Here is a 17,510-nt window from a genome sequence, read left to right as displayed (position 1 = left end):
TTTGAAAGATAATCCATGCTAATTCTTCACATACCAGAATATCTAATATAATAATGGGAATCTCCTATATTTTCGGCAGCTTAACACACGTGACAGCCAGTTAGTATTATGTTTCTAGCAGCTAACTTTAGCGGTTTAATTCTGACACGTCATCATCTGTCCCACTATGGACCATCGCAATATATAACCTGAAGTGTGACTTCACACCTGTGAACACAATGACATTAGGTGCACATAAATACACTTGACACACTTTTTGTACCGCCGTCCAGCACAAACTCAACAATCCTCAGGCTTCATATTTGCCTAATGTTATCCAGAGCTATGACTCGAGAGACAGTCCCCTGTTTAAAGCTGAAGTCAGCGTTGTCATGGAAACACACTACATAGATGTGCGGCTATGTCAGACTGAGACAGTGACGTCACCACTATTGCTTATTATAAAGTTAGGGACACAGAAACCGTGGTGATGCCATTTGAAGATAGCTGACTTCATCATGCTTGTTTAGGTTCAGCTCCATGACACCTGTGTGAACAGTTTATGAGCTTCCAACAACACCATCTACGCTGTAAATGAAGAGCTCCATGTGAACTTGAAGGTGTGTTGTCATATTGTTTGCACAGTGTTCGGCTGTACTTGCCTCGTCTGTTTATATTGTTCCGTCTGCAGTTCGGTGTGGATACGAATAAAGTTTTCCGGCACCGTTCGTCTACGTGCTAGCAACTTTCGCGGGTCTGTCAGGGACGGTAAATATGTCTCTCCCCGGTCTAACTGTCGCTATCAGGGAGTTTGGGGTGATCCACTCGGTCAACGAAGCATAATATTCACGTGTTGCTTCAACGCTGAGAGTGAAGCGCGAGCTTACCTTCACCCCGGTGCCCGTGGCCTCTCTGCAGCACAGCGGCTGTCGCTCCGTCAGGTCGGTCCAAAATGACTCGGTTTGACTTCAGCGGCGGAACCTGTAGCCATGAGTGAGGCTGAAGTTGTGCTGCGAACAGCGACTCCCTGCCGGATCACACGCGCCTGCTTCTTCAGTCAGAGAGCAACTCCCCGTGAGACTGAGACAGACCGCTGAACTCTTGCCCCGCGCGCGCGCGCGCGCACACACGCGGTATTAAAGGTGATTTACATCAATTTCCTGGTGACTTACTAGCACTCCGTTCATAACCTAAACGCCACCGAATTGTAATTAAAGTTCTGTGGAGTTGTCATCAAATGTTTTCATTGAACGGTTATTTCGAGAGTTGTCTGGCGGTCAGATGGGCTCTTTGCTCTCTGTCCGCTGCAGGGTCAAGGACATATGTGACCAGGAGGGTGAGAAGGCATGAGGCCGGCCTGGCTGCTGACAGAGGCTCCGGTGGGAAAGTGAGGACACGGTGAGGTCTCGTCCCAGGCTGTTATGGCCGTACACCCCGAGTTGTGTCCCAGTCTCTGGCAGCATTGTGGTGCGCTTGTCCTGGCCTTTCTTTCTTTTTTAACAGACAGGATTTTTGTGTGACTTGGTGAGCTGAGGATTCCATGAGTTTCAGTGCCCAGTGGATCAGTTTCAGGTGGCAGGGATGAGGATTGGCAAGTCCACTGTTGTGGGCCTCATTGTGAATGGCACTTTAGATTTTCCCACTCAAACTGTAATGTATCTGAGTGTCTTGTCAGGGGTTCAGAGGAGGTGAACCCTCCAACCGAAGGACAGACAAATAGGTCGGTGTCGACTCAATGAGTCGTCTGAGGTGCAATGCTCGAACACACAACCCGTACAAGAGAGGGCTCAACCGTATCCACTCAGGGACCGTGGCAGCCAGGCGAGTTCAGTCAGCGTTTTGGAAGCAGGTTCCAGAAAGGATGGATTTGAAGACATGTGTCAAGGCTCACACAACAACAGCAGAGCAGCGCTAATTCTGCGGCAGCTGTTGACATTATAGGACACATTGACGCAGCATGTTCGCCTACACTACACTGCACCAGTGGCTCGTCTGACAGATAGATAGAGAGATAAATACTTTATTCATCTCCGAAGAGAAATTCCCACATTGTGCGACAATTTTTGAAAATGGTGGGTTCAAACATTGGAAAGGAAAATATGCATTTTTATATTGACAAGGCCTAGATTGTGACCCATATGTTGCCCATGGACACGGTATGGTTGGAATGTGGATGTCGATTTCATGATGGCCTCCCACCACTAGAGTGCAGTGTTTGCTCTCAGCAAGTCGCTTTCAAACAAGTTGTTGACAAAATGAAGGAAGGCCATTTAAACTTTACTGTCGTCTGTGTAGCTTTGACAACTTTGTTTAAAGATAACAAAATGTATATATATATTTATTTTATTTTATTTTAATTCAAATATGATGACATGGGATCATATAAAAACCAAATTGTCGTCATATCCGGCCGATTTTAGTGAGCTACAAACGTACGCGTAATGATGTTAAGAAGAGGTGTAAGAGCTTAACTTTTCTTTATGTTGTTGATCTGTTCTGTTAAGCTCCTTATTTGTCAGGAAGTGCTAATATGTTATTTGGTCACATCAATCCAAAAGCACTCGTAATTTGTAAGGGAACCTGCGTGAAAACAAGTGATTGACTGAACTGGGCTCTCATTGGCTGAAAGTCCTTTGGGAGTTGCGCTGAATGTGAAAATCCTCCCATTGAAATGACACAATGGGGAGAGGGCGCTCAGGGGGGGAAACTGGAGGAATTTACAAAAAACCAAACAGCTCCAGAGGTCCATAGCAATGAAAGAGGAGATGGTGGTCGAAGGGGCCTAAATTTAAACATTTCCTCTTTGTCCTGTTTTGGACCCATTGTCATCGCATGGCGTTCTCCCTTCTGCACAGGAAGGAGTGGATCTGACATCAACGCTCTCAGGCTGACAATGCCAGGAAGTCTGTCTGACTGTATGTAAATATCTCTGCGTGTCCCAGCTTCCCTTGCTCCCGAGGAGCCAGCTCGGAGCTGGGAGAAGCTTCAGGGACGGGAGAGTATAGCCGCCGCGGCAACGTGTTGATTTACACGCTTCACTTCCTCCATAAGTCTTCCACAACTGTCATGATGAGTTACGGCACCCCTGCGTCGCATCAGACGACCCTCCTCAACTTCAGCTGATGCTCGTCCACAGCATCATCTTATGTCAATCCATAGACCAGGACTTGTTACGACTGTGTTTTGCTTTAAGGCAGATCGAACCCATCTAATGATTCTGAGTGGAATTTCCAGAGCAGTCTTTCTTCCCTGACTGACTTCCTCTGAACCCCCAGCAGTCTTCCTGCTGTCCCCTCCCATCACAAAAGACATCCTGGCAGGACAAACTCGCCCACTCAGATTTATCTGACACAAAACCAGCGGGTTCACGTTTAATGCAGAGGCATTTGTTTGAGAGGTGGCATGGCCAAAAGGGACAGGTTTGAGATCTGTTGTCGGGAAGATAAGTGCTGCTGGTGTTTGTGGAGCGGGCCGGTGTGTATTACTGCAAGTTTACTTTGTCGCCTATCTACTGCGAGTGTTGACCGCCACAAACAGAGCTCTTTGAAATGATGTCATTGGCTCCTCATTTTCCGAACAATCGGCGGCTTCCTTCTCTTCCTATGACACGGTCCCGGCTGATGGGATTGGTTCAGACCAACAGTCACTCCGTAAGCACAGCTGTAATTATTTCGACGGTCTTTGTCAAAAGTGCTGAGTGAAAACAGGCTGCTGTTTCAAAAAAAAAAGAAAAAAGAAAAAAAAACTGGCCAGACTAGGAAGGAGGGGGGGTGTGAGGGGAGAGATATGTTGTGATATCAAATGAAAGCCTTACTAAAGCATGGGAACTGGATTTAAGAGGTGTGTCCTGTGAAGGGAACAGCCAGGCGTGTGCACATATTTTGTTTGGATGCAGGTGTTTGGACTGAGATGAGACAAACACTTCTTTTTTTGAACAACTGGTTCTTCTCTGAAGGTCAAAGGTCGGCCTCATCGTAGCCCAGTTTGAACCGATTTCATGTGTTTGTGAAACAGGATTGTATTTCAAAAGATCAAACCTTCAATAATTCCCATTTAAAACGAATGACGTTTTTGATTACCATGTCAAAAGTGTTGTAAACAATGTCACAATCTACTGGTGGCAATCAAAGAAAAATTTAAGAAGGCCCTTTCTGGAGTCGCTAAATAAACCAGCAACTCTTGAGGGTGAAACCTCAGAGTTGTCCAGTTCACACCTCCACAGAAAGGCCCCCCCCACCAGCTGGACACCACACATGCCTGAGCCACCTTTCAACACAGAGGAGAAGAGGCTCCACACTGACCCTCTCGTGGATGACCGAGCTTCTCATCCAAGCCACTTCGATTGATTCCGTCTTGTATCTGCTCTCATCTTCTTCTAACTCAAGTGACCATTGGTCAGAGTGGGAGCTGACCTTTTGACTTTTCATCACTATCGATTTAGGGCCCAAGATATACAAGAAGAATGCAGTTTTGTGCTGGAATTCTTCTTCATTCAACCCCACTTCAAATGAACGTTTTTACATGAAACATGTATATCCAGTGAAGGAGTCTGTCCTGGCTACCATGTCCCTCCTGTCTCATGCTGATGATGTCACTCTATGGATGGTTCTTTACGGGGTGTTGTTCAACCGTTTGAGCGTTTGTATGGGACTGAATGGACCAGGAACAGGATTATGGAACGACCAAAAGTGAGATTTGGCACCGCGTAAGTGGGAGTCTCACCAAGTGATATTTTTCTGTTTATGTATCGTATTATGAGGGCCACCCATTGTCATGGGGTCTACCGACTCCATGATATTCTCCTCCTGTTGAGAACCTGAAGCGCTTCAGCTTCACACTGAAACGTAAAGTGATATGTCACAGGTAGAGGTTGCGAGTTGATGTAAACAATAGGCCACAAAGCAACGAATGAGGCGACAAAAGCCCGGAAACCACTAAGATCCCAGATCCAAATCATGGCTCTTTGCCCTCAAACAAGAAACTGTTCCCACATTGATCGTCTTTCTGTTGACCAGGTCGGGAGTTCTTAAAATACCACAAGGCCAACTTGGTCATTTTCAAATCCTAAATGTTTCCACTTGGTCTCAGATGGAGGCGGCCTTGTCGACTACACCAACGCACACAAAGATGGGCATTATTGGGTTCAGATATGCCCCGGCAGTCGTTGCCAAAAGTGCTGGAAGAGTTTGAATTACCCCAAAATTCCTGACATTCCCTCTGCACTGACCTGCATACTTCGCTGGCCTGGCTGCACATGGCACTATCGTTAAAAACCACACAGACACACGCACACACACACAGGCTCATCCCTCCTCTTCACAGACACTTGGGATAATCAATCAGTTTCAAGGTCTCACACAAACATACCCACACACACACACACACGGTGGGTCCTAACCCGCTCACATGGCACACACATGTAAAGCAGGAATGTTGGGGTAGACAAGTCTGAGATGGGGAGGTCTGGACTTATCAAGCAGCCATCTAAGAGACAGCAAGCGCCATCAGGACACGGAGGGAGGGAAGGAATGAGAGGAGGAGGAGGGCGGCTTTCGCCTGCACTTTCAGGCATTATCAGGATGAATCTGAAAACAGGAAGGCCAGTTCCAATAAACAAGACCAGCGGAAGACAACCCTACTTCTACTTCCTGCAGGGGAGGAAACAGCAGATCTTTTAGGAATTTAAATCGAAATAAAGGAAAATAGCCTCTCTAAAAGGATTTCAAAGGGCAACAACATTCCAGTTGGGATGTTTATTTTTCTTTGCAAGCAAATGTTCACATTGTTAAGTTGGACAGGGACAGAAGAAGTTTGTGTCACACTTGTTTGTGGAACGCCGTTAACCAAACGGTTATCCTTCTTCAAAGAGTCCGACAGGGGGAATCCCCGGAGAAGGAACCACCGTAGATCAATCCCAACACCCTCTCGCGTCTCGTCTTTCACTGACACCTCTGAGGACTGATAACAGGGGAGATTCTTCTCTTCATTACGAGGGTCTGTTTTATCTGTTTATGTTGTCGACCTCTGACCACGTGGTCGTCTCAGCTCGGCCTCCTTTTAACTTCTCCGACGGAGCGAGACAATCTGTATTTTAGAGCCTATACTGATGATATAATCCCTCCCACCATCCCTCTCAATCTCACTGTCCTCTTTTAAGGTTTCTTCTTCCTTGTCCTAGTTACAGCGAGCGTGCAGCCCTCGTTCCTTTTCCTCCGTCTCATTGATGGGTTTATCATCCATTAAGCATTTTCAAACAAAGCATCCCATTCTAGAGGTCAATAAAGGCATCGACATCATCACAGTGGGACAAATGTTCACATACTGTCCTGCCAGCGGCCCCCATGCGCACCGCGCCCCTCCCTCCCTGCACACATGCTCATATCCCTCCCTGCTGTTGGTGGTGCGAGTGCTGAGGAGAGTCGACTGACACAGGACTGAGGGAAGAGAGACATCTAGAGGGGACCAGTGAAACCGCACAATAGATTCCTCATGATCATGATAACAATAATGATCATAAAATGAATCACTTTAAATTGGATTTTAAAGGTTAAGTGGTGAATACGGATATATTCGTTTTCATGAGTATCATGACATTAAAACATGTAAATATAATGTGCTTTTTAGAATCTGTTTTAGAAGTATTGGAAGTTTATTTAAGTGATGGGTGATCTTTATCTGTAATACATCTTATATTTTCCAGTCCAACATGTCTTTGCTTAAATTAAATTGGAGCCTTCCATGAGAGATGTGGTGAACATTATTGGGAAATGTCATATTTAAGCAACTTCAAATGCCATCAAACTGCTAAATACAGGAATATATTATGTCAGGCCCCTTGGGCGTATTTCTAAAAAACAAATGGTTTTCAGGACGTGGAAATGAGTGTGCAATTAGAGATCATACCAGTTGGTGGCGCCAGAGAGCAGAATGACGATGAACCGTTAAAATGTGAGACGCTTTCGTGTGTGTGCATCAACAGTCATCAAATACAGCCGCGTGAAAACAGAAAGAAAAAATCAACAATACAATCCTCAGAGCTGCCGCAGGTTTCAGCTGTTGTGGACACTTTGAATGTGCATGTAAATGTGTATGTGTGTATAAACAAAAGCAATTTATACCAACTGCAATGTATAGAAAATTCCCCCAACAGCATGTGAAGTGTCAGAAGTACTTGCCTCCAAACACAAACCAAGAGGCAATAAGAGCGGCCAAATGAAAAACATGACAACAAACAAACAAACAAACAAAAATCCAAATAAAGAAAACCTGGGGCATTTTGATGAACTATTGGATAAGGTTTTCAGCTGTAATTTAGAAAACGTGAAAAAAAAACAAAACAGTTTTGGGGGTAAAATATATTGCTACCTTTCAGCCCTCTCCTGCTAAAGGATCTCCATTAGCACACTGACACGCCGTACACTGTGCCACACATGCAAAAAAGATGCTGAAATGGAAAATCGATGTGATTGCATATATACTCAGTAATACATGTTCATAATGTCTACACTGAACATGAGAATGGACACTTTTTTCATGGTCCCTGGAGCGCCTTCAGGGAAGCCGAGGGGAACACTTACTCCCATCATGAGAAGCCCTGGTCTTGAACAACCTGAAGAACCTGCAGCCACGTGACAACTGTTGACATTCTGTTGATGAGTCTCGGACTCAGATGTTTTCCCTCTGCAATAGTTCATTATGGAGTCAGAGTTAGTGCTGTACTTACCTCCACTCCAGCTTGTTGTTGGTTGCTCTCCTTGAAAGGCCTCCACTTCCTCAAGAAAAACAGTGCGGAGTGCGTCTTCATCTGCATTATTAGGTCTTACTTTGCACTAGCTGGGAGTGATGGGTAAATGAGGTATCGTGAAACACTATTACAGGTTTGATGGAACATTGTCCTAATCTTCAGAAGCCACAAGATGGCGCTCTTGGTATAGAAATGAGGTGAGGCTTCACTGCGTTGGTTGTTCAAGTCCAAACATTTTACAGCAGACAGTGCCACCTGGTGGCCTCTGAACATCAGGACACAGTTTCATGAAACCTCATGGACCCATCGTGACTCCCTCCACTGCGTCTCTTTATTTCCCCTCAGTGTCATCACTGATGCAGTCCACGATGGCATCTTGTGAAGATGCTTCAAAGTGAATCTGAAGCCTGCTGAAACCAGAAGCCTACACAGGATTAAAGTATATTACTCAACATCACTGACAACATCAAACCAAGAACACTGTATGTCAAATTGAAACTTGATTGTGTTTAAAGAAACTCACCTTCACCTTCACCTTCTTCTGCCGCTTATCCGGGGTCGGGTCGCGGAGGCAGCATTTGGAGCAAGGAAGCCCAAACTTCCTGATCCGCACAAACCTCCTCCAGCTCTTCCCGGGGGATCCCGAGGCGTTCCCAGGCCAGACCGGAGACATAATCTCTCTAGCGAGTCCTGGGTCTTCCCCGGGGTCTCCTCCCTGTAGGACATGCCCGGAACACCTCCCCAGGGAGGCGTCCAGGGGGCATCCGGATCAGATGCCCGAGCCACCTCAGCTGGTTCCTCTCCATGTGGAGGAGCAGCGGCTCCACCCCGAGCTCCTCCCGGATGACCCTCACCCTATCTCTAAGGGTGCGCCCAGCCACCCTGCGGAGGAAACTCATCTCAGCCGCTTGTATCCGCCATCTCATCCTTTCAGTCATGACCCAAAGCTGGTGACCATAGGTGAGGGTGGGAACGTAGATGGATGGGTAAATCCAGAGCTTTGTCTCGTGACTCAGCTCCCTCTTCACCACGACGGTCCGATACAGCGACCGCATCACTGCTGCCGCTGCACCAACCCGTCTATCAATCTCACGCTCCCCTTTTCCCTCACTCGAGATCAAAACCCAGAGATACTTAAACTCCACCACTTGGGCCAAGAACTCTCCACCGACTCAGAGAGCCGACTCAGCGGAGAGTTTAAAGAAACTGTTATATTATAATATAATTGTGTGTATATATATGATACATATATATGTACACACACACACACACACACAGAATTATATTAGTCATTCGTCATATTAGTCAGTCTGAAGAGCCTGCCTTCATGCTTAGAAAGAAAGACCCTCCCAAAAGTTCCCAATCATATATGCAAAAAATATAAAACAACTTTCCATATAAAAAGGGGAAAAGACATTGGTTGCCGGAAATCAAATTTCGAGCCAACAAGGATCCAATCCCAATGAGTCAGAGTTGGCCGACGTCGAACGTGAATACATTAAAGGCAGGGCTATTTCATCAGACATGAACATTACGGTCGCTTATAAACCCGGCTTGTAAATGTCTTTATGCGTGTGTGAAACCATCCATCCAGTGGACACAGAGGCCTGCAGTGCTCGCCTCTGCCACATGATGTCACTGTCGCTCTGCCAGGCTGTCGACCCTGAGCCGTGCAGCACAGGACAAAGACAAGACTGTTGCAGCAGCGTATCCGCAGAGCTTATAGGAATTGATCTGAGGGGATGAAATCATATTGACTAAATAGCTGCGAGGGTTTTAATGAACTAGCCCACCTCACAGATCGTGTTGACTCCATCACTGAGTTATTGGTGGTTATTAGATCGCTCCAACAAGGCCGCTGCTCTGGATGTGGTCACTGCCATGAAGGTGTGGCTCCAGGAGCTGCGGCTCCAGGAGCAGCGGCTCCAGAGCGGCGCTCCGGCACAGGTGAGAGCAGCAGTCTGGGATTCAGCCCCGTGTCAATCAATGGAGCACGCTGCTGAGACCGTGACCACAGAGATACTTTTCAGAAAATGCACCTCGGGTTAAAAAGTAATTTGCTGTGAAAGCGGAGAATGGGACCTTGAGAAGTGGCTGGCATTAAAGTTCGATGTGATTAAAGCTACAGGCATGGATTTGATCTCCTTTATAACCTCACCCAGCCGCGGTGCGCAGACTGTGGAGCGCCGCTGCTCACATTTGAAACTTTCACTTTGGATTCACTCTGCTATTTCTGAGCAAAAGTGGACTGGAAAGTGAGCTTGTTGCTTGAGATGAATGCCACCCATTCCCTGGCATTGTCCACCAGGCGGTGCCACAACAAGTCCTCCACCTCCACCTGTCTTGAGCGGCATGAGCACAGATAAAACCAGACCCTTATCCCGCACTGAGAAAAGGGCCCCTTTTGCTGGAGCTCATTTTTCATTGTTATATTCTTGCGGGAATAAAAGTTGGTCCTTCTTTCTTATCAGTTTTGCTGAAATATATTCTGGTATATGACCGTGCTTTTATTTGGGTTCTTGTGAGACTTGTACCCGACCTGCACCGCGCTGTTCACTATGGCTCCTCCCACTCCTCCTCATGTCGTGCTGAAGGGAAGTTAAACAGCTCCTCTGGTCTGCAGCATCGGCAGGTAAAACAGCTACACTTTTAATCACTTTCAATGGAATATCTTCAATATCATCTATATACTGGTTGGTAGAGACGATTTGATCAGATTTCATGACACAGTGTCCTGATGTTCAGAGGCCACCAGATGGCACTGTTGGCAGTGAAATGTTTGGACAGTGAGTCAATGAAACCTCTCATCGCTTCTAAACCAAGAGCGCCATCTAGAGGCCTCGGAAAACTAGCAGACTGTTTCATCTGTCTTCCTCATAGCTCTCCACCAACGCTCCTCTTCAGCACACCTCGATGATCCACTCTCCATCTCAGAAGGAGAAGCTCTGCTCGACTTTCCTTTTGAAAGTTGTTAATCACAGCCTACTGAAAGGTTTAGTGCTCCATCTCAACAGTGAGCCACTCATCATTATTTGAAAGGTACAGACAGGGAGAACAGACCCGGCGGTGATCAGAGACTCACAAACATTGTCTCCACTAATTTCACCTCCTCTTGACTGATTGGCCTGGAGAGCTGTGACAGTGTATGTCTCCATATACAGATTAAAAAGGCTCTTATCTCCCCTCTTAATGCCTTTAAGCAAGGACGGTGCGCTGCTGTGAATAACAAATGAGAAAGTTCCTCACCACTCCTGGCTTTTAATCTAAGTCATTACTGCGAGCGGCTCTACTGGGTTCTGCTGTTCCGTGGTCTCGCGGTCCACTTCAACGGAGAGAGTCAAAGAGGTTCAAGTGGCGTGCAGCGGGGTGAATACCAGCTCTCTTCTCACAGAACAAACCACAGAGCCTTGACAGTGAGAGGATACACACACACACACACACACACACACACACCAGGTTACATTTTACAAAGGTATGTCTCAAGAGTAATTACACCCATCCGTCATAACATTATGACCACGGGCAATGATGGAGTTATGGTGGCAGCGGGAGATTAGGCAGCACTGCATCATTGAGTGGTGGATGTTGGTCGTAAAGGGACGCAGCCAAGGAGGCCAAACTCAGATGGCTTGGACAACCTTTCTCACTCCCAACTATGGGCCTGTACCAGTTCTCATCCCAGGGCCCTCGCCGCTCATCACTTGAAATGATCCCTTCAAACCCAGAGGGCGCAGGCGCTGACTTGAAACCAAGTGGGAAGATGAGTGCGGGGAGATTCCCAGGATACCAAAGTCTGCAATGAATAACATGACTTCAAAACAATGGGGGACAGGACAGCAGGGACATTTGAGATAGTAAGTACTAGTCTTCCGTTTGTTTACTTTCTCCTCATATCATACATTAGCGACCTGAAGGGTCCACCGTGTCCAGCAAAATTAACAACACAACATTGATGAGTATGTTGGCGGCTAGCATCCAGGTGTTCACGTCGACATACCTTTAACAGATGTATCACCGCAAAATTGAGGCTTTGGCCCCGACCATTTCTTCTCCATCGGTTCACCTAACAAAGTATCCTGTAGTACTACTCCCACTACTGCTTCCTGCGTTGCATGTGGAGATATAAATGTACCAAAATTGTCCTTGAGTAACGCAACGATGCGCGCACCACCTCATGAAAAGGATGGGATGGTGCTTGTGGAGAAAGACGGCACACACTTCTTCATTGTCTCACAGCTCTGCCAGCGAACCGTAGCACCAGTTCCTTTGCAAATCCTCATGTCCTCAATGGTCTCCAGTGCGCCCCTTCTCTGTATTGGCGTAAAACCACTTTCTTTTTTCTATTTGTAATGTGTTTATTTGTTCCCCTCTGACGCCGCCGCTGTCGATTTTAATTGGGCATTTTATCTTAATTACACATGGTCAGCACCCACATATGAAAATTAGCAATTCAAATTTCAGTATTTTTTCAACTAAATGCTGGCCTGTGCAAATCAACGAGATATCATACAAACTTGTTTTTTCCAGGTTTAATGGAAGCCGTACCTAAATTTGCATAGCCTCCGTGTGCGTTGGCTGGACGGAAAAAAGGCGGTCCAATATGAAGTACCTGAAACACTTCCTGGTAGCAACACTTGTAGCAATTTTCTTTAGGTCAAACTCAAAACCTTTTTCTGCTTCCTAGTCATATTTTTCCCTGGTTTGATCCCACCTCTTTGATTGTTTGCGTCCCTCTTGTTTGTTTCACTGAGCAGCACTCAGAGGTGGCCGACGTATGAAGCGCGCTACGCATGAACATCTCGCCGCTTCATGTTGTGAAGAAATCTGTGGAGATATTCAGGTTATTAGCCGGGAAACTGCTGAAAGGGTTAGCGCCCAGCACTCAAAGCCGAAGCCACTTTCATGTTAGCAGCTGTCCGAGCCCAAAATGGGCAATTACCATCATTTCCCTGCTCGTGTTGGTAATGTTAGTGAGCTAGTCACAGAGAGAGAGAGAGATAGATAGGAGGACGAGGGCTGCTGAAGAGGGGGCAGGAGGAAGGAGCAGGGAGATAAGCCTGGAAATAAAACCACATTTCCCCCGCATGGAAATCAGAAAAGATCCACCGTGACAGCAGGTGAATCCGTCATCTGAAAGGGAAAAAGATTTAATGAGATGGGTCCTGTTGGTGTTTGAGTATCCGCAGGAATTGGTTTTATGGTAATAACGGTGGTAATTGCGATGTCTCTGAGTCCTTTCACATTGATTATGGAGTGTAAATAAGCAGAGAGACAGGTTGAGATAATGTATGCAGAGTGCATTAATGGGAAGGAGAGGGAAATAAAGGGAAAGACACAGAACTACACAAAGAGAGACACCAAAAGAAGAACAAAGAATCAAAGGAACTGTGTGCTATCTGGATGCCTGCAAGACTGGAGCTTCCCCCGAGACTCCTCCACTGATCTGCGTCTCTGTGTCTCAGTCTGATCTTTGCCAGAAGGTAAATGCTGTTCGAGTGAAAAGATTGCATGCACATTATTTCTTAGGGGAAATATATGATATGCACTTGCAAGAGGAGGCATTATGCTGTTATTAAGCTTGGCTTCTCCGGCATCGTAAACAGCTGGATCGATTTACGTAAGTCAATGTCACGGCGGGTGATTGTCTACAATCTAAAGGTCTATAATCAAACTACAAATCGGTTATCAGTGGTCACCAAACGTGCTGGCACGTGCTCAGTGGCGGAGCATATGGACAGTCGAGTGGACTTTTGTGTCCAGAGTTGACACATTGGGCTTTCCACTTGGGGTTCAGATGAGCTGGGTTGATGATCGTAAGATCCCAACGTTGCTGTACCTGGTGCGCCTCATGCTTGCCACCTGGTATGTGGTGACATTCCAATGGAAGTCCAAGGGGTGCCAACCCAAGTTTGAACTCCCTGTGAGTTGAGGGTCTGAAAATGACCCCCGACAGCCTCATTTACTGGAATGCAACCTGGAAGGTTGACCTCTGCGTCGCCAGCGGAAGCACTTGGCAATCGTCAATATGTGACACCCTACCGTGCGGTCGCACCAAACATGACCTGGTGACACTCAGTGCTCTACTTACAGCCAGGTAGTCGAGCCCCCAACCTCTCAAGTCGGGCAAAAAAAAGGAGGTCAATCAGTTTGGGGTGGGGGGCTTGAGTTGGTGGAACGTCAACGTAGGAGAAGCAGAACTGCATCCCTTGATCTCCTGTGGATGTATCTCAAAAGCAAGATTTGTCGTCCACTGTCTATCAGATCCTTGAGAGGAGCTACCAACAACTGGCGATGAATTTTCCCTCCCTGAGTATATCACTGTAGCATGTGGGCTCTGCTTGGATAACATTCCTCACTCCACACTGCAGTCAGTGCCACAGTTTGCTGCACGTAACTGCGGCTGTCCTTTGACTTTATATTTAAATAAGTTGATGTGTAAGTAGTTTAGAGTTCATTTGGTGTGAGTGGAGGAGTGAGGATCTATTGCAAGCGTAGCTTCCACGCAGGAGCTGCTGACATCTGTGCTACACTGAAATCACAAGAGCCACCACTTGTTACCAAGGGGCCAAAGCTTCCCGAAACAATTTGTTTTTTCTGTCTCGTTGGTGGACTTTGGACAGAGGGCTCTAGTCATTCTTCGACAGTGAAACCTCCAAGCTCCTCCGTGAGGAGACCAAGCCCTTCCCAACACTAAATTTCTCAATGGAGTTCGAAAGCCTTTAGGAGAGCAAAGACTCAAACACCAAGGAAGAGGCTGACTTGCTGGATGAACATCCTCTGAACACCTCACCACACAGTCAAAGACACTTTGCCTCAGTCTTTCTCTCTCAGATGACCACGTGACACTGAAAATGAATGGCATAAATACAGCAAATTGAGGTCCACAGGAAGAACAGCTGAGTATTCATAAAAGTAACGGGACATCAAATGGGCGATGGCATGACGTCTTGTTTTTCCCTCCATCCACATCAATTCCAGCCAATCAAAGTCACTCAGTGTGATGGTTGAAGAACAAAGAGAAGTGGATTATTTTCAACTATTCCAGCGTCTTAATCCCCCAAAGAACATGTTTTTTGCTTCAAAGGTGGAAAAGCAACTTGTAATTTCGCAGACATGGCAGGGAGAGAGCGAGAAAAAAAAATACTCTTGAACAATAGAAAGAGCAGCGAGAAAGAGATGACATTTCTCAGTTTGGAGAGATGAAAGATCGCCTTGAGTCTTTTCATCAGGATTGATAATACAGTGCATGGTTTTAGACGTGGGTGGCATTGGTTGCTTGGAATACAGAAACTGCTGTCTGACCTTTTTATCCATTTGGTCAGACCCATACCAACACATCAGCATCAATATCAGAGTGTCTCGTCCGACAGGGAAAACAGAGTGAAAGTAAACTTTCATGACATGCGGCGAGTGGAGTGAAAGCTTTAAAAACAAGTCTGAGATGAAAAAGGACGAGGAGCGTAATGATGATTAAGACGGCAGCGTGTGAAACACACACACACACACACACACAAAAAAAAAACTTCTGCTGGATTCTCTGCAGATTGAGATCAAGTGAATCCTCCAGCACTGAGTTAGCCAAACTAGTTTCAAACCCGCTTTGAAGCAGCGGCTTCCAAATCCTGACAGTCAAGAACAGCAGCCGACAAAATGCAGAGAAAACAAATGAAGCCATTTACTTTTCAAAATTACAAAGAGATTTGGGAAACAAGCAGAGACACGTTCATGTGGCCAGATCTTCTAAAGGTTTGCCTGTAACTAGTTGCCCACACTACAGCTGCCGCAAAGAATGAATAGTGTTCAGGGCAAGTTTGGAGGCCCTGGACGATGGAATGCAAATGAAGTCAAGTCTGGTCATTTGGAATTTCACTGATAGAATCTACAGTACGTAGCTGTGCGTGTATAAGTGCAGCGTTTTTTCTGACTATAACACCTCACAGTTACAGAAGAAACAGGGAGTGCCATTGTACTTTTGAGGGTTGTAGTCATGAATGAAGGCTAACTAGACTGGTGTTGCAGTCAGGCCCACAGCAACCGAGACAGGATCAAGACTGGAGAGTATCGAGACTGAGGCAAGACCAAGACAGTATATATAAGGAGTCTCAAACTGATCCACAAATGAGCCGCAATGGGTGCAGGCTCACATTGGTGAACCGTTCACATGTCAGCTGAGACATGCAGCGCCATCTGTTTGTTAGACTCCTGCCCGTTGGTTGTTTTATTATCGAGTCATTTCATCTGTCCAAGCCTGCCTCAGTGCATCAAACATGGAAACTTAAACACCCATTGCTACGACTAGCAAGACCAGCAAGTTGAAATGGCAGAATTTACATCAACGCAATATTAGAATATTCAATAGTCCAAAAGATTCCAATGACAACATGCATATTCAAAAACATATGGAATCACGAAGGAAAAAGGAAAGCATTAGCTGCTACAGAAGGAATCAGAAAAAGCACCTAGCATAACAGCTGTGAGGAGCCCACAGTGCTCGTGTGCAGCCTGCGTCATGTGCAGGAACATGGGAACATCAACAGGAAGTAACGCCATAAATTAAAGCCAAAACGGATGTGTCTGCACCTGCTCCCATTTGGATGCCCCATGGTCCTCAGGCTTCCTGGAGCTTCGGGCCAGTTCATTTTTAAAAAACATTTTCAGACTTTTTAGCCCAAAACAAACGTGTCGATCCGTGTTTTGTTAGTTCCGCTCGTGTGATCGCACGATGATTGTGCAAGAGTCAATATGCAAATAATTTTACTACATTAAAAATGTTTGCAAATATTTTTAAATTCATGACAAACAGAAAAAAATGGCGTATGTGTTCACATTTTAAAACTTTTGAAATTTCGATTTTGCCCATCAAGGCCGTGTTTTTCGGGATCCGTGGGAACCTCTGCCGTCAGAGGAACTGCAACTACAAGCTGTCTGAAGATGTTGAGGCCTTTTTAGTTTTCAGACTGTAATGCCAGTAACTCTGGCATCCCAGAGAGCCTTCAAAGTCCGTGAACGACGTGATATGGACCCTCCTCAGCACAAAGTCCATAAGAATGAAGAGCTAGAGCCCCCCTGCGTAACTCCACATGAATGTGCGCACCTCCGAATGTTTTCCTTCCTGCATGTGATAACACTGTCAAATAATGAGCTGCACTTGTAATTATGCACAGTTAAAGAAGCAGATTTTAAATTATAGCTTCGTTTTTCTCCCACCAAACAATCCAGACGGCACCTGCTAGGAATTTATGAATGATAAATACAACGGGACAAACAGCAGCTGTTAAAAGGGAGCAGTCCCACCAGCGTCCATCTTCATGTGCTGGGACGCTGTTTTTCCTCATTTCGGGTGATTTTCGCTGTGATTTATCAAGCTCCGCTCTCACTGGGTTTATTTTCATTTGATTGATGGTAATGTGCCATGATAACAACAAGGGTTTCATGTCTCACCGCCTCCATCTGTCCTTCCACGGAGCATGTCTGGGAACAGAAGAGCACCAGAACAGCAGAACGTTTCATCTGCCTTATTTACCTCTCCCAATATGGCTGCTGTGTCACAGACATTATTCGTCCTCCAGGATAAATATTTCCTCTGTCTTGCTGCGTGCTTGAACGCAGATTTATCCTGCGTCTGGTAGGCTGGATGCGTATGGCAAGCTGCTGTTGCATCAGGACTTTTCTCAAGTCTTCATGGACGTCCGCTTGTTTCTTGACAGCGTCAGGTGAAATCAAATAAGAATTCATGCTGTATGTCTTCTTCACCTGGCGGGATTTTCTTCCTCCTCTTCTGTTGCCT

The 17,510-nt window shown here is 46.1% G+C and overlaps 1 protein-coding gene across 4 annotated transcripts in view; it reads right to left on the bottom strand.

The window, feature by feature from the left end:
- The window catches only part of LOC128766897 (rho guanine nucleotide exchange factor 9), a 51,284-nt gene extending 50,216 nt beyond the window's left edge, over window positions 1–1,068 (bottom strand). For 2 of the 4 annotated variants that reach the window (XM_053878439.1, XM_053878442.1), the window contains exon 1: window positions 867–1,068. The gene's annotated coding sequence lies outside the window, so the exon portion shown is untranslated. The remainder of the gene's footprint in view (window positions 1–866) is intronic. The other 2 variants (XM_053878440.1, XM_053878441.1) reach the window with 1 other exon arrangement.
- Window positions 1,069–17,510: the final 16,442 nt, after the last annotated feature.

Source organism: Synchiropus splendidus, chromosome 11 (genome assembly GCF_027744825.2).
Source record: "Synchiropus splendidus isolate RoL2022-P1 chromosome 11, RoL_Sspl_1.0, whole genome shotgun sequence".
Lineage (NCBI taxonomy): Eukaryota > Metazoa > Chordata > Actinopteri > Syngnathiformes > Callionymidae > Synchiropus > Synchiropus splendidus.
The sequence above is the reverse complement of the archived record's forward strand: the minus strand, read 5'-3'. Positions and strand labels throughout refer to the sequence as shown.